At 48.4% G+C, this 26,465-nt stretch overlaps 1 protein-coding gene across 4 annotated transcripts in view; it reads right to left on the bottom strand.

Annotated features, from left to right (window-relative positions):
- The window catches only part of caln1 (calneuron 1), a 600,077-nt gene that overhangs the window by 26,564 nt on the left and 547,048 nt on the right, over positions 1-26,465 (bottom strand). The gene's annotated exons all lie outside the window — the stretch shown is intronic.

Here is a 26,465-nt window from a genome sequence, read left to right as displayed (position 1 = left end):
GAAGATAGGAGCAGGAGGAGGCCTTTTGTCCCTTCCACCCTGCTCTGCCATTCGTCAGATCATGGCTGATCATCCAACTCAATAGCCTAATCCTGCTTTCTCCCGATAGCCTTTGATCCCATTCTCCCCAAGTGCTCTATCTAGCCGCCTCTTGAATATATTCAATGCTTTAGCATCAACTACTTCCTGTGGCAATGAATTCCACAGGCTCACCACTCTTTGGGTGAAGAAATGTCTCCTTATATCTGTCCGAAATGGTTTACCCTGAATCCTCAGACTGTGGCCCCTGATTCTAGACTTTGTCACCGACTTCATCCATTTCTCTGCCAATTTTCTGCCCATAGTTTTGGTGCCCAGATTTAATTCGGAGATGAGCTTCAGGCCACATATCTGCACCACCACTAAGACTGCCTTCTTCCACCTTGCCTAATAGTAGTGGACTCTGGCTATGCCTCAGCTCACCTCTTGCTAAACCCTCCAGCACTCTTTGTTATCTCTATTGTGCTCCAGTGCTCTCCAAGTGGATTCCCCATCGTCCACCCTCAATAAACCTGAACTCATTCAAAACTTTGCTGCCCATATACTAACTCTCACCCAAGCCCCATTCACCCATCGCCCCTGTGCTTGCTGACCTACATTGGCAGCAGTTCAGGCAACAAATCAGTTTTAAAATTCTCATCCATATTTTCAAATCCCATGGCTTTTCACTCCCATGGCTTTGCTCCTCTATATGTCTGTAATCTCCTCCAGCCCTATAATCCTCCGAGATCTCTTGGCTTCTCCACTGCTGGCCTCTTGCACATCCCCCAATTTCACTTCACCTTTGGCAGTCATGCCTTCAGCTGTCTCAGTCCAGGGCACTGAAATTTCCTCCTTAAACATCTCTGCCTCTCCAACTCATTGTCCTCTATTAAGATGCTTCTTCAAAGCCTACCTCTTTGACCTTGCTTTTGATCATCATTCCTAGTACCACTTATTACAGCTTGGTGTTCAACTTTGTTTTGTTTTATTACATTAAAGGAGATATATAAATACAATGCTGTTGCTGCACGAGTCCATCTTATATTGTGTAACATGTTCCTGTACATTTAGCGAAACACAAATATAAAGGATGAAAGAACCACAAGAATATAAGATACCTGACACCTTGGACGGGATTTTCCGTCCCCACCAACATAATTCCGGAGGAAGTGGCAGCCCGCCATTGGCCAGTGGCTGGATCTTCCAGTCTCGCCGATGTCTGTGGGGTTTTGAGTACATCGCACCCTCCACCACTGGAGTGCACACCATTGACAGGACTGGAAGATCCCTCTGGCGGGAAGGGATTGGAAAATTATGGCCCTTTGTGTGCGAAAAAATAAAGCTAATCAGTCAGGAACCATTGTTATAAAATCAATTTCATACTCCCTTTCTCTTATAAAAAATCATGCTTTCTTCAAGCTCATTGATGATATCTCCTCTGGTTTGCTTTGCTCCAGGGCAGTACATGTTTCCAACAGCATCTCTTCCTCCATTTTAAGTGCCAATTTGATCATCCAGTCACCTTCTCAACTCTAAGTCAGAGGATTTGTACAATCAAAAACACATAATCTAGGTTGACACTTAAGTGCAGTACTGAGGAAGTGCTTCATTGTGGGAGATGTTTTCTTGCAAATGTGTTACTAAATTCAGATGCCACCTGTTCAGAGAGGCATAAATGATCCGTTTGTATGATGTGTAAAAGAGCAGACCGTTCTCATGCTGTCCCGACAAACAATTCTACCACAAACAACAGCGACAAGATCAAATTATCATTATCACAACCAGGTTAATAACACAAGTGAGAACTTTACTGAATATTGAAAGGTCAGAGGGGAAATTAAAAAGCTAATTGGAGAAGCAAAGAGAGAACATGAGAAGAGGCTGGTAACTAACATCAAAGGAAATCAAAAAGTCTTCCATTGGCATATAAATAGAAAAAGGAAGGATGGGGCCAATTAGATATCAAAAGGGGGATTTATGCATTGAGGCAAGGGACATGGATGAGGTACTGAATGTGTACTGTACATCTGTTTGGATCAAGGAAAACTATGTGGTCAGAATCGTATTGAAAGAAGAGTTGGCTGAGACATTTCATGCACTAAAATAAATTGAGAAAGTGATGATATTAGACATATTGGCTGCACTTAAAGTTGCTAAGTCACCAGACTCAATGAGATGCATCTCAGGACACTGAGGGCAGTAAGGGTAGAAATTACAGATGGACTGGCTATAATCTTCCAAACCTTCTTAGATACAAGGGTGGGGCCAGAGGACTGGTGAACTGTAGATGTTGTACCCTTGTTCAGAAAAGGATGTAAGGGGAAAGTTAGGAACTGCAAACCAGTCAGTTTAACCCTAATGATGTGAAAGCTTCTGAAAAAGCTAATTTTCGACAACATTAATAGTGACTAGGGCAAATGTGAATTAATTAAGGAAAGGCATCACAGCTTTCTTAAAAATAAATTGTGTTTAACGAATTTGTTTGAGATTTATGATGAGCTAACAGAGAGGGTTGATGAGGGCAATACAGTTGATGTGGTGTACATGGATTTCCACAAATGTGTTTGATAAAGTGCCACATAACAGGATTGTCAGCTGAATTAAAATCTATGGAATTAAAGGAGTAATTGCAGCATGGATATGAAGTTTGCTGACGGTTGTCTTTCGGACTGGAGTATACAGTTGGGTTCTCCAGCGTTCAGTTCTAGGATCATTAATTTTCTTGATATTGATCAACTTGGGGCATAGGACAAAATTTGCAGATCATGCAAAACGTGGAGATGTTGTGAATTGTGAAGAGGATAGCGATTCACCTCAAAAGGACACCGGTTGTAGACCCAGCAGGCACATGGCAGATGAAATGTAATGCAGAGAAGAGTGAAGTGGTAGGAAGAATGAGGGGAGACAAACTGAAATAAAATATATAATCCTAAAAGGAGTGCAAGAGCTGAGGGACCTGGGAGTGTATGCGCACCAATTGTTTAAGGTAACAGGGCAGGTTGAGAAAGGCATATGGGATCATGGGCTTTATAAATAGAGGCATGTAGTACAAAAGCACGTAAATGACAGTGAGCCTTTTATGAAGCCCTGTTTTTCCCTTAACTCTAGTATTTTTTCCAATTCTCGGCACTTGACTTTAGGAAGGATGTGAAGGCATTAGAGGGGGTTCAGAAAAGATTCATGAGAATGATTTCAGGGACTTCAGTGGCGTGGACAGAAGCTTGGGCGGTTCTTCAAGAAGAGAAGATTGAGAGGAGATTTGATTTGAGGTGTTCAGAATCATGCAGGGCCTGTTCAGAGTAGAGAGGGAGAAACTGTTCTCATTGGTGGAAAGGTTGGGAACCAGAGGCCACCGATATAAGGTCAATGGCAAAAGAACCAAGGATGATTTGAGGAGAAACCTTTTATGCGGCAAATGCTTAGGATCTGCAATGCGCGGCTTGAGAATGTGGTGGAGGCAGATTCAATCACGGCTTTCAAAAGAGAATTGGGTAGTTATAAGAATAGAAAACATTTGCAGGGCTATGGGGAAAGACGAGGGAACGGTACTAGTGGAATTGCCCTTGACTTGTTTGCACAAATCGACTACTGGGTATCTTACGCTGTAATTGTAACACTTCAAAATTAATTCATTACCTGTAAAAGCACTCTGAGACATCCTAAGGTCATGAAAAGCACTGTGTGAATGCAAATTATCTTTCTTTCACCTCACTTGCTTTTTGTGAGGCTTTGCAGAGTGAAAAGGGTAGCTATTGCATTTTATACAACGCAGTGACTACACTTCCAAAATAAATCATTGCTCATGAAGCTGTTCAAGTTCAATCTCTTTCTTTTCACCCATTTATACGGTGCACGGTGGCACAGTGGTTAACACTGCTGCCTCACAGCGCCAGGGACCCGGGTTCGATTCTGGCCTTGGGTGACTGTGTGGAGTTTGCACGATCTCCCCTTATCTGCGTGGGTTTCCTCCGGGTATTCCAGTTTCCCCCCACAGTCGAAAGATGTGCAGGTTAGGTGGATTTGCCATGCTAAATTTCCCCTTAGTCTCCAAAGGTGTGCGGGTTAGATGGGGTCATGGGGTTACGGGGATAGGGTGGGGGAGTGGGCCTGGGTAGGGTGCTCTTTCAGAGGGTCAGTACAGACTCGATGGGCTGAATGTCCTCCTTCTGCACTGTCGGGATTCTATGATTCTATTCGTTGAAAAGCCAGCATGAGTATTTACATTTGCACTGTCCTGTTCACAAACAATAGTGAATGGAGGAAACTATACCCTAATCCTTCTCCAGATTCCAAAACTGCTTTCAAACTTACCTACCGCAGATGTTCATGAAGAATCAAAAACAACCAGGAAGAACAGGATTGTTTATTTCAACCCAAATATGAATCACCTTTTTCAAATGCCTTAGCTTTAAGCAGTAGTGGCACAAGCAAGATAATGTGCCGTGAACTAACAGAAGATGGAGACATGCCTGTGATCTCCCACGCACTGAATTATCAATCTCAGGCACAAAGACATAAATGCAAAACGCATGACACCACTTTCATCAGCAAGAAAATGCTCACCTGGACTGTTCTCAAGTACTTCAAAGTGTATTTTTTTTAGCCATATTATTAAAGGCTGGGTGGCAAGTGACAGATTTCCACATGCTTTGACAGGAATAGCGTTAGATAACAAGACTAAAAAGGAGATTGAGAACTAAATATCCTAAAAAGAGAAAATGTATTAGAATTTTGTTTGACACCTGTGGTGCGAAAGGAGTCCATTAATAAGAGAAACTCAACAGCACTCAATGGGAATGACGATTAATAAATTCCAGGCAACACAGGTAAGACAGGTTGTATCTAATAAATATATTGGAATGCTTCAACGAAACAACGGATTTATGGATGAGTAAGATGGAGGATATCTTGACTTTCAGAACACCCTTGACAAGGCCTTTCACAGGAGACGTATGACTACAGTGCAAGCTTTCAGGATCCTAGATTGTAAATTGGATAATTGGCTGGCGAGATAATAGGAAACAGAAGGTAGACATTGATGATATTACTAATTAGAAGTTGTGAGCAGTTTAGTCCCTTGGAAATGGTCCTATAACCTTTGTTTATTAATAACCTTGATGAAAACATTATAAATACAATATCTAACTTCATAGATTATATGCAGAAAGCAGAATATTCCAAGGTGAAGAATTGTTCAGAGAACAGTGTACACACTTAGCAACTGGTGTGATCAATATTATGTCTTAATGCTCAATATATTGGTCACATTAGGCTTACACGGGAGGTTTAATCGTGGATAGAGGACATCAGGAAAATGATATTTGCATGTTAGTAAAATCAGATAGTTGCTGTTAAACATCAAAAATATCACATTGGTCAGCACGATTTAGCAAACTAAAACCAACAGCTCAGAAAATCATGGTGAAGAAGAGAAATGGGGCGTGATTTAACAAAAAAACCCACCCCGTTTTGGGCGTAAATAGTGGGGTGTTTCTTGGAGCCTGCAGAGTTGAGAATGACCCCGCTATCAAACAGGACTTTGTTTTTGGGGGGGCCTTGGCGAGGAACGCCCCTCTGCGACTGCACTTACCTCACTTCCTGCACTACAGGAAGAGATTGGGGTGCCATTTTTAAATGCAACCTCGATCTTTCATGTCCCCCCTGGCCACTCCACTGCGGCCTCCGAATCCCCCAACTTACCTCTTAGGGGGTCTTCGAGTCCCCCCTCACCCCACCTCTTATGGTGGGGCACCCCTGGGCACGATCCCTGGCACAGACAACCTGCCACCAGGTACCATGGCGTTGCCAGCTTGGCACCCTGTCAGCCTGACAGTGCCATCTGGTGGGCACCCTGACACTGCCAGGGTGCAGGGGTGACAGCAGGATTGCCAGGATATAAGCCCGACCACATGGGAGTTCCAATGGCCTGGGAGATCCCCCCAGGTTCCGTAATGCCTGGTCCATGTTTGTGTAGACCAGTGCTAAACAGTGCCATGGCGAGGTCTCTCAGGCGCAGGTATTCAATCCAAGACCTTGGGATAATCGAGCCTAATGGCTCATTTAAATATGTTCATCTGGATTTCGCCCAGCGAGGGTGATATCCAAATTGCGACGTCTCGCGAGATCTCATTCGAGTCGGGCACGACAGGGCTGTTCGATCGCGGCCAAGGTGTAAGTTACGAGTCATCACAAATTGTTGACTTATTTGCACACAAATAATTTATTGCATATTTAACTCATCATTATTTTCCCACACAACAGGCCGATACAAAAAAAAGTGTGCATGGAGTCGGGTGCAGTCACTTTGATTGAAGAGCAGCTAAGAATATTTTTCAAAAGACTTGAAACTTCTAAATGTTGGATGTATTTAAGATGGATGTTTGGTCTCTTAGAGAATTAAGGGATATGAGGAGCTGGCAGGAAAGTGGAGCTGAGGCAGAAGATCAAACATAATATGAGGCTCAAGGGGTTGTATGCTCCACCACTACTCCTATTGTGTATGCTCTCTGCTCTAAGAACAACCCCTTTTTCTCTAGTCTCTGCAAATAGCTAAAGCCCGTATTCCTGGTATCGTTCCTTCTCCTCTGCACATTCTCTAAGCCCTCTTGATATGTCCTATGCCAGCATGTTCCAGGCCAATGATTAAGCTATATCTTGGGAGGTAACAATTACATTCCACAGGAGGTTTTACCCTATTGGAGTACTACTGACCAATGATGCACAGGTGCTACAGCATGGACAGAGGCGTAAAGGGTGACAGCCTCCATTAGCCAAAAACAGTTGGCAGCCAATTCTTCTTGGGTCTCGCAATGTGATATCAGTTCTATCTTCTTACCTGCCAAGTGCACAGAGCTAATTCAGCGCATCGGTGTGCTTGTCTTTTAATGCAAAATAGTGTTGTAGAATGAGCATGCTAATGCACAGTATGAGCTCAGCATCAAAGTCAGAAATTGGAAGCCTTTGGTGATAAAATAAACACTGCACATCAAAATCCAATTTTATCAGATATTTCTGCATGCAAAAGTAAGATTTAGCATTGGATGATTCTCCCCACTGATAGCCCGGAATTTTCCCTCTGATAATTAAGGGAACTCTGTCAGAATGCAAGCATTATAAATGTCTGGTTGAAAAGCAGGAGCGCATGGGTGATTTTTCAAAACCGTGATGCTAAAATGGTAAAACTAAGGAACTGCAACTGTGACTGGGCTGACTTGTAGGATTTATATATTTGGGGTAAGCTCTGCGCCCATATTGGACCTGATGTTGAGAAATGGATGAAAGGTGCGGCTGTGGGAAATGGCTCATATACCTGCCCAAAGATCCTTGGAAATCAGGAAGTGAAAGGGAGGGAGGAACTTAAAACAATCACCTGGCAAAAAGTACTGGGAAAACTATTGACCAGACGAGTGAACCTTGGTTGCACTCCTTCTGGGGCAAGCATGTCTGTCACTGGGTAAGGTGATCAAAACTGCACACTGTACTCCAAATGTGGCTTCACCAATGTTCCATACAATTGATGTAAGAATTATTTAATCCTATACATTAATCCCTTTGGAACAAAATATAACAAATTATCAGGCTTCCTAATTGCATGGTGTACCTGCATGTTAACTTTCTGTAATTCATGTGCAAGGACACCCAAGACTCTCTGAATGTAAACTTTTCCCAGTCTCTGGCCACTCAAAAATGTTTTTTTTTATTTTTCTTACCAATATGGACAACTTCACACTTTGCCACACTATATTCAAAGTGCCATGTCCTTACACACTCGCCCAACCGGTCTATATACCTCTTGTTGCATCCTCCTCACTACTATACTTTCCACTTAACTTTGTACCATCAGCAAATATGACTACATTGTACAGCCCCCTCATCTAAGCCATTCATATAGATTATGAATGGCTAAAGCTAAAATGCTGATCCTTCCAGTATCTCCCATTTAGCCCCTTGAGCATGTACCAACATTCAGATTATAGTTAATCTGATTCAACTACCTTGATTCCATAGACATTAATATTGGGTTAAATTCTACATTTGGGAGACGTGGGGTGGGATTCTCCATCAGCGGGATCTTCCATTTCGCCTGAAGTGCACTCATGGCCACGGATTTCCTGACGGTGTGGGGGTGGCCACAATGGGAAACCCCATTGGTCGGCTGCTGGGTCGGTGGATCCCTCTGCCTGTGGAGGCACACCGAGCCAGAAACCATGTCTGGCAGGACAGAGAATCCCGCCCATAGTGTTGATGCCGGGAAAGGATTGCATGTGGTTTGCGATCTCGTTGGGGGCGCTATTTCTAGAGCAATTCAGGACAAGCTAATGGGCCAACACTCTACCTACATAAATCTAGAGCAATTTTCATTCCTGCCAGCATCATATTCACTGGGGCTGGAATTGGCACAGGACAGCTTGACAAGCTGGAGCTGCTTATAAGTTCTCCACTCCCCACACACTCTCATTCCAGCCAAGAAGATGGCTCAGAGAAGAGCAGCACCACATGTCATGGATGTGGAGCTCGATAGAATTTTGGATGTGGTGGAGGAGAGGGGGGATACCCTCTTCCCCAGGGTGGGCAAGAGGCTCCCACCCGCAGTAGTCAACCAGTCCTGGGTGGAGGTGGCCAAGGTAGTCAGCGTTGTGAGCCTCACCAGGCAGACTGGCACACAGTGCCACAAGACGATGAACAACCTCCTTAGGGCAGCTCAGGTGAGTCACCACCTCTGTCCTCCTGGCATCACTGCGGTTTCTCACTCCTCACATCATACCCCCACTCCCATAGAGGCCAATCAAAACCCACCTTCATGCACCTCCCTCACATCCCATGCTGCAGCAAACACCAACACTTGTATCGTCATCTTTGGCCAGGTGCCTTGCAGACTACATACCCCCCTCGGTGTAACTCACCTCCATGCACCTCACCTTTTACTTTATGTATCCCCTAGGAAAAGATGGCCCATAATAGAAGGGAGTGGGAGAAGGCTGGAAGTGGCGCCCTGGACCTCAGGTCTCCGACCCCCGCTGAGCAGAGGGTGAGGAAATCATCCAGGGAGATTCAGGAGAGGGCTATCGCCGAGGGGGAGGTACGCATGCCAAACCGAGTGAGCACCTAATGCAAAATGATGCCCCTATAGCAAGTGAGTCACCCCTCTCCCCCTCACCACTTCTTCCCAAAATCTCACCATGTGTCTTGTCTTTAGTCCTACGGGATCACCATCAGAGCTTGCCGGCCTGTCTGGGGTACCCTGCCCCCAGCCACAACCCCAGCATACCCCGGAGGGCCAGTCAGGAGATGACACCGACGTCTCGGCATTGCATTCATCTGCGCCCTCTACCACCGCAGAGACTATCACCTCAGTGGGGCATTTTAATGAAGAGACCCTTGGGTCACCTTCTGGCTCGCACGTCTCACAAGCTGCAGCACATCAGGTGGAGGTAGGAATACCGAGAGAGCGGACTGTCGGAGGGCTGCCCCATTCCAGGAAACAGCTGCAATCTGGACAGGTATCATGCTTCTGGAAGCATGATCTCATCACTGCAGACGCAGATCTACAAGGAGAGGGTTTCAGCAACTTTTCAGCACCTGCAGGTGCAGTTGGAGGAGTCTAACTGCCCTCAGTGCAAGAGACGGTGCTGACAATGCGTGGTACCCAGGCCAACACTGAACGGGTGGCATCCGCAGTGGAAGCTTTGGGTCAAAAAGTCACAGCCATGGGTCAAGATGACCACGACTTGGGGCACACTGTGCGGTCGATGTGTGAGGCTCAGGGGAGCCCAGTCACAGGCAGCCATTTACCGCACCTACATGGACATTGCTTTGGTTCTCCAGAGCTTGGCCCAGTCACAAAGGGTCATGGCTGAGAGCGTGGAGAGCATTGGCCGGGCAATGACTGACCTGGCCAGTCACCGAGGGACATGACCGAGGCAGCGAGGAACATGACTCACTCACTGAGGGATGTGGCCCAGTCTCGGTGGTCCATGGTTGTGGGCATCAGGACCCTGATTGAGATGAGAGCAGGCCTCCAGGGCTGGCAGCGCCAGGTGATGGTGGACCCTCCCCGGCTCACTCTGGACTCACCTCCATCCCATGGAGTAGCCCGGGGTCATCGAGCATCCCGAGAGAGGAGGACGTGATGGGTCCCGTGCCAGTGCCTCTTGCAGGGGAGGTGCTGGAACACCTCAGCGCTTCTAAATTCCCCCCTCCTGACATCTGACGGGCTGTGGGCAGAACAGGATGGCACCTTGACACCTGTGACACCCGAAAGTCAGCTGGGCCCATCCAGGTCCAGGCCCTCCAGAGTACGGCCGTCAAAGGCATCTCAGGTCAAAGGGCGAAATGTGCAGCAGGCACCTTCACGTCTGACGTTCTGTCTGGGGTCATATCTAGAAGGAGTGGTAAGCAATGTAAAATAAGGAAGTTAGACACCTTTTAAGTTAGCAGTGGTGCAGCACATAGGTTAGAGGTAGGGATCAGGGCACAACAATTGTATATATTCACGATTAAACCTCTTTTCACCATCATTCCAATCTGGCTTGATCCTCCGTCTGAAGGGTGTGCGGGATGGGCTGGGTTGGGTGTAGAGGGTGTGCCGGGTGGGGGCTGTGGGAGGTTGGTGGTGTGAGGTATAGGTGTTAGAGGATGACACGGGGCATGGCCTCCAGGGCAATTGAATGTTCCACCTGGGTCAACCTCAAAGGCGGTAAGGAATGGGGCCAGAAATGTGAGGCCACCTTGTAGGCAGCTTACCCAGAGTGAACCATCTCCGCTCATCATCTCTACAAACCCCCGCCACACCGCCAAAGAATAGGCAGGCCCATGAGATGGAATGGCTAGCACACATGCAGGGACCATCTGAGAGGACAATGGAGCGTGATCCGAAGGGTCGACGTCAAACTTTGTCAGACGTTGAGGAGCACCGGAGCTCATCTCACAGCAATTCATCATCATTCACCCCCCCGTGGACAAGACATACTGCTCCTGCCTGCCCAGGGCCAACATCTTGTAGGGATGATGGTAGGAGCCTCGGATAGGGAACTTTGATGGTGGGATGGAGTGATGGGAGGAGGGACAGGGGTGGTGAATTGAAGGGAGGAGGGACAATGGAGGAAGTGAGCGCTGTGGGTAAGGGCGCCATTTGCGCCGGCGCGTTGCCGGCCTCTGGAATCAGCGGGGCCGCAGATTCTCCAGCCCGGATGAGCCGAGCGGCCGGGCGGATACGACAGAGTCCCACCGGCGCCATTCACCCCTGGTCACTGTTGGTGGGAACTTTGCGCGAACGGTCGGGGGGGGGGGCCTGCGATGGGGTCTGGCCCACGAACGGGGCCCACCGATTGGCGGGTCGGCCTCTCCCCCCCCCGGGCCTGCTTCCCTGCACGGCCGGCCCCTGAACACCGACGCCATGTTGAGTCGGGGCCGGCGTGCTAAAGAAGTCCCCCGCGCATGCGCAGATTGGCGCGGCCCAACAGCGCATGTGCGGGTTGGCGCAGCACCCATTTGGTGCTGGGAAAGGAGGCTGGAGCGGCATGAACCACTCCAGCGCCGTGCTGGCCCCCTGTGGGGGACAAAATAGGTCGTACCCGGGCCCGGTTCGCGTCGTCGTGAAACACGACGGCGTTCACGATGGCGTGAACACTTGGGCTCCATTTGGGAGAATCGCCCCCCAACAATTCTCCGACTTGAGTTCGACTCTCTTGTTAATCTTGCTATAGTAATTCAATCTAACTAACCAGTCTGCTCTAAGCCATGCGGTGGGTGTGATGCTTCTGATCTGTCCCTGTGCTTCTCTCTGAGTGTCACCTGTGGAAAGAGAAAGAGCATGTGTGCCCTGTCCTTTTATATGGGTTGCCCCCTTGTGGTAGTGTCACCTCTGGGTGTCTTGACTGCCCATTGGTTGTGTCCTATTCTATGTGTTCATTAGCTGTATGTCTGCATGTCATGATGTCTCTGGTGCTCCCTCTCGTGCTTACATAGTCTTAGTGTATTTGCATTAACCCTTTGTGTATTTACAATGATGCATATCACCACATCCCCCATTTTTCGTGTTACATATTTTCTGCACAGTGTTAAAGAAAATTGAACAAAATAGGTAGATAAGTGATGACTTGTATAGATCATGATGACAGTGATGATTACACAATACCAAATAATATGTATGAGTCCAAAGTCCATGAATTAATATGGTCGCGTGGCTTTCTTGTTTTGTTATTGAAGTGTCGATGTTGATGTTGTCATTTCCTTCTGAACGCTGTCAGTGTCCCTGTGCGTAAGGAACCAAGAAGTCATCAGGAGGTGTGCAAGTGGTCAAATCACTTTGTTGTCTGATTTGGACTCTTTCTTTCTATGCTTGTGGTAGCGATGCAGTATGGCAGCTGCCTTGAAAGCTGGTTTCCTTGTTCATAGTGGAGCAAACTCATCTGCCTTGAAAGCTGGCTTGCTTGTTTGTAGTGGAGCAAACCTGAATCGGTGAGATTTGCCATCATGCCATGGTATGGCTGTACTCTTGCCAGTGTTAGGAGCTGTGCTGTTACATTGTCCTGCATTTGCAAAGTTGTACCATGTCGTACCAGTCGTTGTTCCAGTGTTGTTGTTTTTGTCGTGCTTGTTGTTGACGTTGGTGCCTTTGGTACGCTTCTTGTTGTTGTCAGTGTTGTAGTTTTTGTAGGTTTTGTTGTGTGTATTGCGCTCAATGACCACACCGAGTGGATAATGCGAGTCCTTCACAAAGTTACTTGTGTCAGTGTCCTTTGTGGCATCTGCTGTTTCATTGAGCGTGCCGTCTGATTCCTCGGCGCTCCCCCTCTGGAATCATGTCCATTTCACTTGAATCATCTTTGGCTTGTCGATGCTCCCCGTCTGGAGTCCTTTCTGGTTCACCTGAATCAGCTTTGGTTTCTTGACACTCCCCATCCAGAATCATTTCAGGTTCACTTGAATCCTCTGAGGTATCACTTGTATCATCTGAGGTGTCGTGATGCTCCCCGTCCGGAGTCAAAACGTTCAGGAATGCATTTTCTTGTGGAGAGGCTCGAGTGGATGAGGTTTGAATTAACGTGATGCCACTGGAGTCACTAGTAACCTCACTTTGATCGTCGAGTGCCTCTGTACATACTAGCTGAGGTCTGTCAGTCTCGCTGAGATGTCGCACATCTTGTATGGGAATTGTGAAGCCTTTGTCACTTGTCGCACATACAGTGGCTAGACCTTCAGTGTCTTTTGTCGGTTAGATGAGCTGGGTAGACTGTCAGAATCTTCTTCTGGTGGCTCAAATAATCTGGGTAGACTGTCATAGTCTTTGTTGCTCACGTGAGCATGGTAGACTGTCATAGTCGTCTTGCTGTGCACTTGAGCGTGGCAGACTTGCATCGTCTGCTGCTGGTTGCTCAGATAAGGTTGCTGGACCTTCATGGTCTTGTTCATTCAAGGACTGCACTCTGGAGTCTTGCGTTGCTTCCATCGTGGAGTCTGTCAACGAGCTCGCTGTGGAGGTTTGTATCGCTCTCTCTGTGGAGTCTGGCATTGTTCCCTGTGTGGAGTCATGCAGTGGTCTCACTGTGGAGTCGATCTGTGCGCTCTCAACGGAGTCGTGCAGTGGTCTCGCTGTGGAGTCTTTCTGTGTTCTCTGTGTGGAGATGTGCAGTGGTCTCGCTATGGAGTCTGTCATCGCTTTCTGTACGGAGTCGGGGACTCTTCGTGGTGCGTGGACCATTCTCTGTGTGGAGTCAGGGACTCTTCGTGGTTCGTGGACCACTCTCTGTGTGGCGTCTGGCCGCTCTCTGTGGCATTGTACCTCTCCCTGTCTCTTGGCATCAGGCCGCAGCAGAATCCTGTGCTTCTGGGTTAGGATGCTGTCTGTGCTGGGCTTAGGATCCTCAAATCCAAAGAACTCGTCCATGTCTGTGTCGGATTCTTCACTGTACAACACATCTCGTTGCGGTTCGGATTTGGTACTGAGGTCGCCAATTCCAATGATGAAATCATCATCTGAGTCGTAGTCTTCAAGGGCCATATCATCACTTTCTGTGTCGGAGCTGTCATTGTGCTCGCAATGTACAAAGAAAAAATCTACATCTCAGTCGTAGTCTCCAATGACCAAATCATTTATTTGGGCAGTGCTAACTGCTTCTTGCAGGGTTCTGCAGAGGTTACTTTCAGCTACTGGTCGAAGTTCAGGTATTGTGCTTTGTTCCAGGTGAAAGAATTGTGTTTTACGGCGTAAATTTTTTTTCCCCATTTTTAACGGGCATTTCCCCTTTAAGTGGGTGTGGTCCGGGACTTCTGACGTCATGACGCTTGTTACGTAGAGCGTAGGAATGGATTGCACATGCGCAGATCACTTTTCCTTTACTTTGTGCCGTTTTCGCAACTACGCATGCGCTGCTTCTCGCGCATGCGCAGTTCTGCCGATTCGTGTCTTTTGGGGAACTGCGCTTGTGCTGCTCCTTTCGCAAGATGGCCGCCAAAAATCGCTGTTTGCTGCTGTTGCAGGCCTACCTTCGCCTCGTGGTGAGTATTGGCGCCTCTTTTACCGATCTCTTTTGTGTTTTCCTCGCAGTATTTTTCAAACTTGTCCAGGACTGTCTGGAAGTCGCTCTTGTCTTGCCCTTTGGAGTACTTGAAGGAGTTGAAGATTTCTGCTGCACTTTCACCCGCAATGGTGAGTAGAAGCTATATTTTCTCTGCATCCACCACGTCATCTAGGTCAGACGCTACCAAGTAAATCTCAAATCTCTGCCTGAATGCTGACTCTCCTACTAATCTAACTCAGTCTAACTAACCAGTCTGCTCTGAGCCATGCAGTGGGTGTGATGCTTCTGATCTGCCCCGTCCTTCTCTCTGAGTGTCGCCTGTGGAAAGAGCAAGAGCATGTGTGCCCTGTCCTTTTCTATGGGTTGCCCCCTTGTGGTCGTGTCACCTCTGGGTGTCTTGACTGCCCATTGGTTGTGTCCTATTCTATGTGTTCATTAGCTGTATGTCTGCACGTCATGATGTCTCTGGTACTCCCTCTAGTGTTTACTTAGTCTTAGTGTATTTACATTAACCCCTTGTGTATTTACAGTGATACATATCACCACAAACATGTGCCACCAATCGCCTCCATGCTTAGAGGCTTGTATGTGGGCAGGTCCTACAGATGAGGGTAAGGCAGGGATGTATGCATCTGCTGGCAGTGTAGCTGCAGTGTGATGTTGGCCTTGGATGTGATACACAGCTTGTGACAATCTGTCTGGGGGCAGGATGGATGGGAGCAGGGATGTACTGGGCAGGCAGGGCTTGGAAACAGCTGCTGGTCCTGCGGAGTGGGCTAGCTGATAATGTCAGTGGTGAGGCCTCTGCCCTGCGAGGGACAGTGTGCCAGGGAGGGTGCATGTGTCCTTAGTTTGGGGTGAGCTCTGCTATTCCCCTGCTTCCCCTGCAGTGGGGCACCACTTCTGATGAGTGAACGGAGAAGTGGCAGCACCTGGTGTGCCACTGATTGAGCTTGGCCACGCACATGATGTTGGTGGTCAGCTGGGGCCTGAGGATTACCAGAGAGGAGGCCTGGGTGAGCTGCCAAATGACCAGAGACTCTATGAACATTTACAGGACACAGTGAGCAGTCAGCAGAGTGAGCAGCCAGGGGCCTGTAACTTGTACCAAATGGGTGTGTTTAAAACAGATATTGCAGCAATGGCAGCCTGAGCCAGGCCACCCTGATTCCGAGGGGGAAACCCCGAATCCACAGAACTGTCAGCTAGTCACTCCCCGTTACTGCACTTGGCCCACGAAGCCACCCCCAGCAAGAGGTACAAATTTTAAAGTTTTTCAAACTTTGCTTACCTTCTCTCTCCCCCTGAGCAGCCATTTCGCCCAGTCCCTGTTTGTAAAGATGTGCAGTAAATCGTGCTCACATGACTTCCACCTAGGAGGAGTCGGAACATCGCGGAGGCCCGGGAATACTGAGTCAAAAGCGCTAATGACATTTAAATGCATGAAAATGTCGGTTTTGCATGCTGCAGCCGTCATGAGGCGTAAACCTTATTATCGCAACCAGTGAAGGTGCCCGAATGGGCGTCTGGTGTGGACCTCGTTTTTGGCCAGACCATCCGATTGTGGTTCCCATTTGCAGTGTTGCGAGATGTAAAATTTTGCCCATTCTTGGGTAACAAAAATCTATCGACCTATTTAATTTTTCAGTTGATTTCATTCAACTGAGTTTTGGAATGGAGAGTTGAAATGGGGAGGCGGTGGCATAGTGGTATTGTCACTGGACTAATAATCCAGAGACCCAGGTTAATGACCTGCGGAACCGGGTTCGAATCCCATCACGGCAGGTGATAGAATTTAAACTCAATAAAATATCTGGATGAAATCATTCTCGATTGTTGTAAAAACCCATCTGGTTCACTCATGCCCTTTAGGTAAGGAAATCTGCCATCATTTCCTGGTCTGGCCTACATGTGACTCCAAAGCAATGGCCGAGCAAGCCACTCAGTTGTATTCAACCACTACGAAAACACAAGAAAGGAATGAAACTGGACAGATCGAACCAGGCACCGGAAATTACAATGGCAAACCCAGCTTTGCCGATCCTACAAAGTTCTCCTTACTTACATCTGGGGGCTTGTGCCAAAGTTAGGAGAGCTATCTCACAGACTAGTTCAGCAACAGCCTGACATAGTCATACTCACAGAATTATACCTTACCGACAATGTCTGTATCCTAGCCACTTGCCTGGATGAGTGCAGCTCCACCACCTGGAGGTTCCCCTCCAAGTCACTCACCGCCCTAACTTGGAAATATAACTCCGCTCCTTCACTGTCGCTGGGGCAACATCCTGGAACTCCCTCCCGAACAGCACAGTGGGCGTACCTACAACTCAAGGACTGCAGCGGTTCAAGAAGGCAGCTCACCACCACCTTCTGAAGGGCAACTAGAGGTGGACAATAATTGCTGGCCTAACCAATTCATGTAAATGAATTTTAAAAAAATTCTACCTACCTTTGTTTGAGGAATTGCTTCATGACCTAGCTTCATCTTTAAGGCTGCTGCAGCAGCGGCAAGATTGTTGAGTGGGTTGAGTGTGAAGCAGCCAACCAATTACAGGAAAAAACCAGGGCAGTAGACCCAGAAGGAGGAGGCGGTTTTGTGTCGGTATTGTGCATGGTACCTGCGAGATCGTGCAACAGGCTTCGAGGTTGGCCTGCCCTAACCAAGCTGCGTTGAGCTAACACTGCTTATAACTTTGCCAGTTACCACCCAGACTCTCCAATTATACATGAGACAAGGTGAAACCCGTCAACCTGGCCCACATCAAGCACTCCTGCAAGATTTTTCAACACTTTGCATCCACATTGTCCAGCAGCGCACAATTTCAAGTTACAATCTACAGCTGACATTCTCACTACACTCTGGTCTTAACATGGTTTCACGTGTAAAATAATAGTCGCAGGACCTGAGTAGATCATGAACGGTCACATAAGAGTTTTGAAATGGCTCGTGTTCAAAATCTCTTCTCCAACTTCAAGATGAAACCCTGGAGGCCGATGTCTCTGTGACCAAGCTGGGCTGATTGATTTCAGAATTAATCGTGATAATTGGGGCTGTGTCCGAGGTGCTAATTAAGTTGTGTATAAAGAAAGACTTGCAATTATATTGTGCCGTTCACGACGTTAGGATGTTCCAAACGGCTTTACAGCCATTAAAGTACTTTCAAGTGCATTCACTGCTGCTGAATATGAGCATCAATCTACGCAGAGAAAGGTCCCACAAAGAGCATTAATTGGCTATCTGTTTTATGCTGTTGGATTGAAGGTAGGTATTGGCCAGGACATTGTGGCTAGAATTTAACATTGACCGGGTAGGCGAGCGCGTGCCTGACCTAAAAGGCCGTGAAATCCCATTGTGACGACGTCGGGCCCGCATTCCGACATCACTGCGCATTCGTGAGCTATCTCGGTCGGCAGGCGCAGGCTCGGATTGGCACCCGCTGACAACAAGGGAGGGAGTTAAGGGGATTAAAACCCCCACCTGACCGAATTCAATGTTGCCCGTACGATTTTAAGCCCGTCGCACGGCAACTCTGCGGAGTCTCTCAGTCAGCTGCATGTGCAGATTCATTCATTTCAGGAGGATCAGGTCCACCAGGCTGAGCGAGCGCGAGGATTCACAGCCATTCCAGGGTTCCCCCACATCCCCCACATCGGCTCGTTGATTGTAGTCAGGTGGCCATCAAGGTGTCAGCTGACCAGCCGGATGCCTTTGTGAACAGAAATATTTAGATTGTATGTGACCACATGACCCAGATGTGTGCAAGATACCCAGGCAGCTTGCATGATAAATATATTCTTTGTCATGCATAGGTGCCCGGGTTCCTCACTGCTCCAGCTTGCCTAGACGGGTGATTGATTGGCAGCAAGGGTTACCCACTGAAAAGGTGGCTGATGACACATGTCAGGAACCCAAGGTCAGATTATGAGGACAGATAAAACCACTGCCATGTGTCCATAAGGGTGGTGGTGGAGAGGACCGTTGAGCTGCTGAAGATAAGATTCAGATGCTCGACAGATCTGGGGTTGTCCTGCAGAACCCGCCTGAGCGAGTGTCACTCATAGTAGTTGCCTGCTGCGCTCCTCATGGTGTCGCTCTCTCCAGGGGGTGCTATTTGAGCTGGATGATTCTGATGCTGCAGTTCGTACCTCAGACGTGGACACCGACCGACAAGGACTCAGATGCCAATGCCAGGCAACCAGAGGGCGAGGATAGCAAGGATGCAATCAGGAAACTTCAGTGGAACTCGCTGATTCAGCGAACCTTGAGATGGGCTGGCATCCCTGCCTACCCGCATCACCAAATCACCTTAATCCAAAACACATAACACTCATCCATCCGAATGAGCCCATCCCCTTCCATAGAAAATTTGAAACCCCAGACATTTCTGAACAGGCATGATGAGGCTGTCACCAATGCGGTACACAGGATATTTCTGGCTTGAGTCCAGTAAGTTATTTATGGTGAGAAAATCAACATGAAACAAATCAAAACAAATCCATCCAAATTATTAACATAGTTTTTCAAATGTAAAGAAAACAATAGCAGTGCAGAACCATGTTTGTGTCCAAGGTACCTTGAGCTTTTATTTGCGGGTGCTATGTCTAGGTGCCCCCCCACTCACTGACAGTGGCATTTGAAGCAGGTTGATGATCTTGTTGCCCTGTTGGCACAGATGGCCTTGGCAGTCATCCCCTGGTCGGTGAGGCCTGAGCAGGCACTACCGGGGAGGGTTCACGCAGCAACTTTGCCGGACGACCCTCAGTCAAGGCAGACTCGGAGGATGGAGTGGCGACTGACGGAGAGACGGAGCAGCTGCTGCCTTATCTAGGGCACCGTGAGAAGAGCCCACGGAGATGATGGCCACCTTGTCGACAATTCTGAGGTCAGTCCTCACCTCCCTGCTCTCCAATGAAGGATGGGCACCCATCAGTGGTCCGGGTGTAACTCTAATAACACGTCATTGCGCTCCTGGAGCTGCGTCTCCATGAAAGACACCACTCTATCAATGGGCGGGGCAGTGTGCTTGGAGGTTATGGTCACCACAACACTTATGCTCCCCAAGGATCCTCCATGACAGATACTAAGACGTGCAAACCCTCAGGATTCTCCGTCAGATCTCCCCACGCACCCCACTGAACTTCCAGCATTTTCCACGTTGTGGATGATTCTGGAGATTCATGATCTCCCTTGGACTCAGCATGGCCCTTGTCCCCTGCAGTCCTCAGATTGCTGGCACACTGAGTACTCCCTGCCTCCACAATCTTCACCTGCGAACGTGCTGTGCCCTCATGCCCGTGCCATAACAGCTAATCTGACACGGTCACAACCACCGGGATGCCAGTATCTGTGCTGGTGCTCAGTGCTGAGAGATTGTGTGCCACACGTGCATCCCTCAATGTCTCGGGTGTCAAGAGAGGGTCATAGGCCTCTTGGCTGGCTCTGGTGGACATCCTATCTGAGGGATGAAAACCAAAGGTAAGATACATAACTCATGTCACACAGATTAAATGCGCAGCACTTGCTGGCCATTATGATTGGCCTCAGTTGCATTGAGGTGTTGCAGTGCCACCACATAAATGAGATCGTTCCAATGGGCAAAACGCTCCTTCATCACTTTCAGCCTCATTCTGGCACGTTTCAATACTCTGGGCTCTTGCCTTTCTCACAAACACCAGCCTCTCCGTGACTTGATCATCTGCCTCCTCGCTCAACCTCGAGCTCCAGGGCCCCCGGCTCATGGCCGGTGAGGATCACCAGGTTTGGCACCCACCAGCAATGGCAGATCGCTCACGATTGTTGTGGCCTCGTTTCTCCTGCAAGTAAATTCAGAGATCCAATGAGTGCTGGAGCCTTCACCTCCAACACCATACCATGTTGCCCACCAACTCAAAACATCCCCCCGAGAAGATTGAGAACGTTTCAACCCCTTTGGACACCTGAACCATTGATGGACCACAAGCTGTTGATTCATCTCTCCATACTTGGGGCACGCCAGAATATGTGTGCACTGAAACTTCCTGAAACCCACACACTTATTCACAACCATGGATGGGTACCCTCCTCAGTGCCCAATTCAGCACCTTGCCCACCCAGTACACACTTGTACTGAGTGCAGAAGTCACTGAACCTTTTCCAGCGCTGGATCCAGATTCTCTGGACAAGGTCACGGCCACTGACCTGCTCTGCCACATTGGTCCAGGCCTTCCTTCCATCACCTGACATCTCTCCTCTCCGTTACTGCCTTCACCAGTTTTCTGAGGCAGACGTCAGGGAAAGAGGGTGCTTGGTGGCCACTGGATCTCCCCTCCGCCTGCTGCGCCCTCCTGCAGCGGCCGTTCTGCAGCTACGGATTCTTCAGTGACCTGTGGACGCTGCTTTTAAACTTTGTGGTGGGCCGCCATTGGGTACAGCCCTCTCCGCCTACCAGCTCCAGCCTGCCCACTCGCCTAATGTGGATGTACTTCGCATTGGCTGCTAGTAATAAAGCCAGTTTTTATTGGTATGAAGTCTTACAACACCAGGTTAAAGTCCAACAGGTTTGTTTCGATGTCACTACCTTTCGGAGCGCTGCTCCTTCCTCAGGTGAATGAAGAGGTCTGTTCCAGAAACAAATATATAGACAAATTCAAAGCTGCCAGACAATGCTTGGAATGCGAGCATTAGCAGGTGATTAAATCTTTACAGATCCAGAGATGGGGTAACTCCAGGTTAAAGAGGTGTGAATTGTGTCAAGCCAGGACAGTTGGTAGGATTTCGCAGGCCAGATGGTGGGGGATGAATGTAATGCGACATGAATCCCAGGTCCCAGTTGAGGCCGGACTCATGTGTGCGGAACCTGGCTATAAGTTTCTGTTCGGCGATTCTGCGTTGTCGCGCGTCCTGAAGGCCGCCTTGGAGAACGCTTACCCGGAGATCAGAGGCTGAATGCCCTTGACTGCTGAAATGTTCCCCGACTGGAAGGGAACATCCCTGTCTGGTGATTGTCGCGCGATGTCCGTTCATCCGTTGTCGCAGGGTCTGCATTATCTCGCCAATGTATCACACTTCGGGACATCCTTTCCTGCAGCGTATGAGGTAGACAACGTTGGCCGAGTCGCACGAGTATGTACCGCGTACCTGGTGGGTGGTGTTCTCACGTGTAATGGTGGTATCCATGTCGATGATCTGGCATGTCTTGCAGAGATTGCCATGGCAGGGTTGTGTGGTGTCGTGGTCACTGTTCTGAAGACTGGGTAGTTTGCTGCAAACAATGGTTTGTTGAGGTTGCGCGGTTGTTTGAAGGCAAAGTAGTGGGGGTGTGGGGATGACCTTGGCAAGATGTTCATCGTCATCAATGACGTGTTGAAGGCTGTGAAGAAGATGACGTAGTTTCTCCGCTTTTTATTGGAGTTTTTATTGGAGTCAGGCAGGACCGGGATTCGTGGCTGCTTCCAGTTCCGCCCACCGGTCGCACACACCAAGCATGAAATTCTACCCTGTGAGAACTTCCCTGCTTTTTTTTGAATAGTGGCCCAGGATCATTTACATCCAACTTTTTTTAATGCTTTCACGGAAGCGGGTGTCGCTGGCTAGCTCAGCATATATTGCCCAACCCTAATTGCCCTTGAGAAGGTTGTGGTAAGCTACCATCTTGAACTTCTGCTGTCTATGTGGTGTAGGTACACCCACAGTACTGTTAGGGAGGGAGTTCCAGGGTGTTGACCCAGCGATAGTGAAGGAACGGTAATATATTCCCAAGTCGAGATGGTGAGCAACTTAGAGGAGAAATTCCAGGTGGTGGTGTCCCCATGTATTTGCTGCCCTGTCCTTCTAGGTGGTAGAGGTCACAGGATTGGCAGGTACTGTTGAAGGAGCATTGATGAGTTGCTGCAGTGCATCTTGTAGATTGTACACATTGCTGCTACTGTGCGTCAGTGGTGGAGGAAGGGAATGTTTAACATGGTGGATTGTGTACAAATCGTGCGGGCTGCTTTGTCCTCGGTGATATGAAGCATCTTCAGTGTTATCGGAGCTGCACTCATCCAGGCAAGGGGATAGTATTCCATCACATGACTTGGGCCTTGTGGATTGTGGTGGCAGGAGATGAGAAACTTGCTGCAGGATTCTCAGCTTCTGACTTGCTCTTGTAGTCACAGTATTTATACGACCGGCCCAGTTCAGTTTCTGGTCGATGGTAACCCCAGCATGTTGATAGTGGAGGATTCAGCAATGGTAATGTTATTGAATGTCAAGGTGAGATGGTTAGATTCTCTCTTGTTGTAGATAGTTATTGACTGGCACTTGTATGGCGCAAATGTTACTTACCACTTATCAGCCCAAGCCTGAATGTTGTCCAGTTGTTTCTGCATCTGTGCACGGACTGTTTCAGTATTTGAGGGGTTGTGATTGGTACTGAACATTCCAAAATCATCAGCGATCATCCCCACTTTGGACCATATGAGGGAGGGAAGGCAATTGATGAAGCAGCTGTAGACGATTGGGCCTAAGACCTGACAAACGCCAACAACCACAACCATTTTCCTTTGTGCTAGGTATGACTCCTACCAGTGGAGAGTTTTCTCCCTGATTCCCACTGACTCCAGATTTGCTAGGTCTCACTCGGTCAAATACTGCCTTTATATCAAGGGCAGCCACTCTCACCTCACCTCTTGGGTTCAGCACTTTTGTCAATGTTTGGACTAAGGCTGTAATGAGGTCAAGAGCTAGGTGACCCCAGTGTAATCCAAACTGAGCATCTGTGAGCAGGTTACTGCTGAATAAGTGCTGCTTGATAGCACAGTTGACGACACTTTCCATTATTTTGCTGATGACCGAGAGTAGACTGATAGAGCAGCAATTGACCGCATTGAATCTGTCCTGCTTTTAGTGGACAGGGTCACCTGGGCAACTTCCCAAATTGCCGACTAGAAGCCAGTGTTGCAGCTGTACTGAAACAGTTTGGCGTGGAAATGCAGTTAGTTCTGGAATGCAAGTCTTCAGTACTATTTCTGTAATGTTATCTGGGCCCTTGGCATTTGCAGCATCCGGTGCCTTCAGCTGTACCTTGATATCACGTGGAGTGAATCAAATTAGCTGTCTTTTGCGCAAATGTGCTGGGCTTCCCATCATTGAGGATGGGGATATTTATGGAGTCTCCTCCTCCAGTGAGTTGTTTAATTGTCCACCACCATTCACGGCTGGATATGGCAGGACTGCAGAGCTTCAATTGAATCTCCAGGCTGTGGGATTGCTTATCTTTGTGGATTGCAAGCTGCTTATGTTGTTTGACAAACAAGTAAATCCTTATGTTGTACCTTCGCTGGATTGACAGCTAATTTTTAGGTTTGCCTGGTGCTGCTCCTGGCATGCCCTGCTGCGCTCTTCATTGTACCAGGTTGATCCTGGTTTGATGATAATGGGGGAGTGGGAGATATGCCTGAAAGGATAACTGAGAGGGCAGTCAGGATTTTGGTATTACATCTCATCTAAAGGTTGGCACCTCCAATAGTGCAGCAATCTTTCAGTACTGCATTGGAGTACGAGCCTTGATTAAGTGCACAGGTCTCTAGTGTGAGTAGAAAAGAACACGTTCTGGATTTCTGTCCCCGAGTCGGGCGCACGTGAATTTCCAGCTCAGTGAACCTGACTTTTGAAAATGGCTGCCCAGGTACCAGATGTGGCACCTGGGAATACGGGCTAGAGGTAAACTCAGGGTGGGCGACCCTGGATGTAGTGAGGACGGTCCAGGCTCCGGCACTTGGTCCAATATTTTGTTTCAATATCTCTAAGTGCTATGCAGTTTTATTGGTAATCCCCTGATGGCTCACCTGGTCACTAACTTGGTCAACCAGGTAAATTCTCTGTTCAATCCAAATTCAGGCCAAATCGTATCTTCTGATCACAGCTAGGATACCTGATACCTGCATCAGAGCTCCTTGTTTGGGAAAGATAAATCAGTTAGAACTCCAAGCCCTGCTTGCAATAAGAAGGGAAGAACAAAAGAAATGGGAACAGGAGAAAAACGATTCAGCTCCTCACACATACTCCATCATTCCATAAGATCATGGCCTCACATAAAGCATCAGCTTTTACATTAACTCCACTTTTGAGTGGACCACTGCTGAAATGTGCATTCGTGCAGATGTTGAGTGATAACTAGTCTGGATAAAGTACTGCAAATGCTGGAAATCGGAAATAAAAACAGGAGGTGCAGTAAATACTCAGCCTGTCTGACAGCAGCTGTGGAGATAGGAACATGGGTTGAACTTAACGGGTGCGGAAGTGGCTCCAGTCCAGCAGCCAGAAAGCCGGTCTTAGCCCCACCACAGCCATTTTCGGAAACTCTGATGGAACTCAATGACAATTAGGCAGCTAACTTCTTGCTATGAAGGATTCCACCCCTTTAAGGGTGGAGGTCCCTCCTCCAGAACTGCTGGAATTGGGGTGAGCTTGTGGGACACTCTAGAGCTAATCAGGCAGGCCCCGGTGAGGAGGGCGGTGTGGGGGAGAGGGGTGCAGACACTGTTGAAGGGGGCGTGCAGTTGAAGAGGCCTTGCAGCCAGGGCCACATGGTGCCCGATCAGAGGCTGACTCCATCACCCAAGCCCACAAGGAGGACTTGGCTTTTAGTCAGCAGCCTCTCTCCCTGATGTGTACAGCCACCCCCCTCCCCAGCCCCTCCTCTCCCGTCACCTCCCACTCTTGGTAAAATAAAACAGCGGTGCAGGGATGAGGCCTTGAACTGGCCATTAATTGGCCACCTAAGGGCCTCAGTTGGCCTCCTGACAAGACCATCCTGAACATTCCCCTCCCCTGATTTAATCAGTGGGAGTCAGAAAGGTGACGAGTTCTTGCCCGCTACTATCCCTCTTGATTCAAAGGCCTCCCCATTGCCCCCCAGGCCATCCCTGAAGGAGGGATTAAATTATGGCCAGAGTTGCTGTTTCAGATTAATGGGGCTAAATCCTCCGTTCCTCAGACTAAGCATTGATGCGGGGCAGGATTCGTGGACGTTCATGACTGCAAAACTGGCACAGAACCTGGGCCAATTCAGTGACTGTGGAGGGGTTAGCACCTGCGCCACGTGGAACACAATCGATTCCAATGAAAAATGGTGCGGGATTTGCCAGGTCTGTGATTGACACTCGGGAGGCATCCACACATACACATTGCAATCCCCACACACACTCATCCCAGCCAACAGGATGGCACTGGTTGCGCTGGAGCACACCCATCCCGCTGATGGGTCAGCTGGGGCCAAAGGGCACCAAGGGGAGTGCCCTCGGGGGACCCACCTATATGGCCCATGGCCCTATATTTAGAGTGGACTGTCAGCGGCGTGTGCAGCTGCACAGCTGGCTTTCTGGCTGGGCCAATTGTGTTCCATGCCCGTCCACCCCGACCCCACAGCCCACCTCCTGGCACCCTCCTGAGTTAGGATAGGTGATGTTGCGCGGAGTTATTTTTGTAATGACGAAAGGTTCGTTTGAATATTTTGTTTGTTATATAAGAAAATTCTTGAATAAAGATATTTTAGAAAACCAATTCAACGTCTGTAATCAGCATGACTAATGAAAGGGCCTCATGCAGTCGCTTGACAGAAAATTAAAGAAACTCCTCTCTCCCCATACCTGATTCCATTCAAGAAGTGACCTGTGAAAGCAACCTTTGACAATTCAACGATAGACGTCATTGCAGCTGTGGAGACAATTTTACATCTCAAGCCCTTACACGCACATGGGAAGCACGGTGGCGCAATGGCCTACGGCGCTGAAGACCCGGGTTTGATCCCGGGTCTTGGTCACAGTCTCTGTGGAGTTTGCACATTTTCCTCGGGTCTGCGTGGGTTTCACCCCACAACCCAAAGATGTTCTCCCAGTGAGCCAGAGAAGACACAGCCAGAGTGAGGCAGAGCGAAGAGTGAGTTTGGGAATTTGAAG

The sequence above is a fragment of the Scyliorhinus torazame genome, chromosome 12 (assembly GCF_047496885.1).
Source record: "Scyliorhinus torazame isolate Kashiwa2021f chromosome 12, sScyTor2.1, whole genome shotgun sequence".
NCBI lineage: Eukaryota > Metazoa > Chordata > Chondrichthyes > Carcharhiniformes > Scyliorhinidae > Scyliorhinus > Scyliorhinus torazame.
This window is presented reverse-complemented; position numbering and strand designations above follow the sequence as displayed.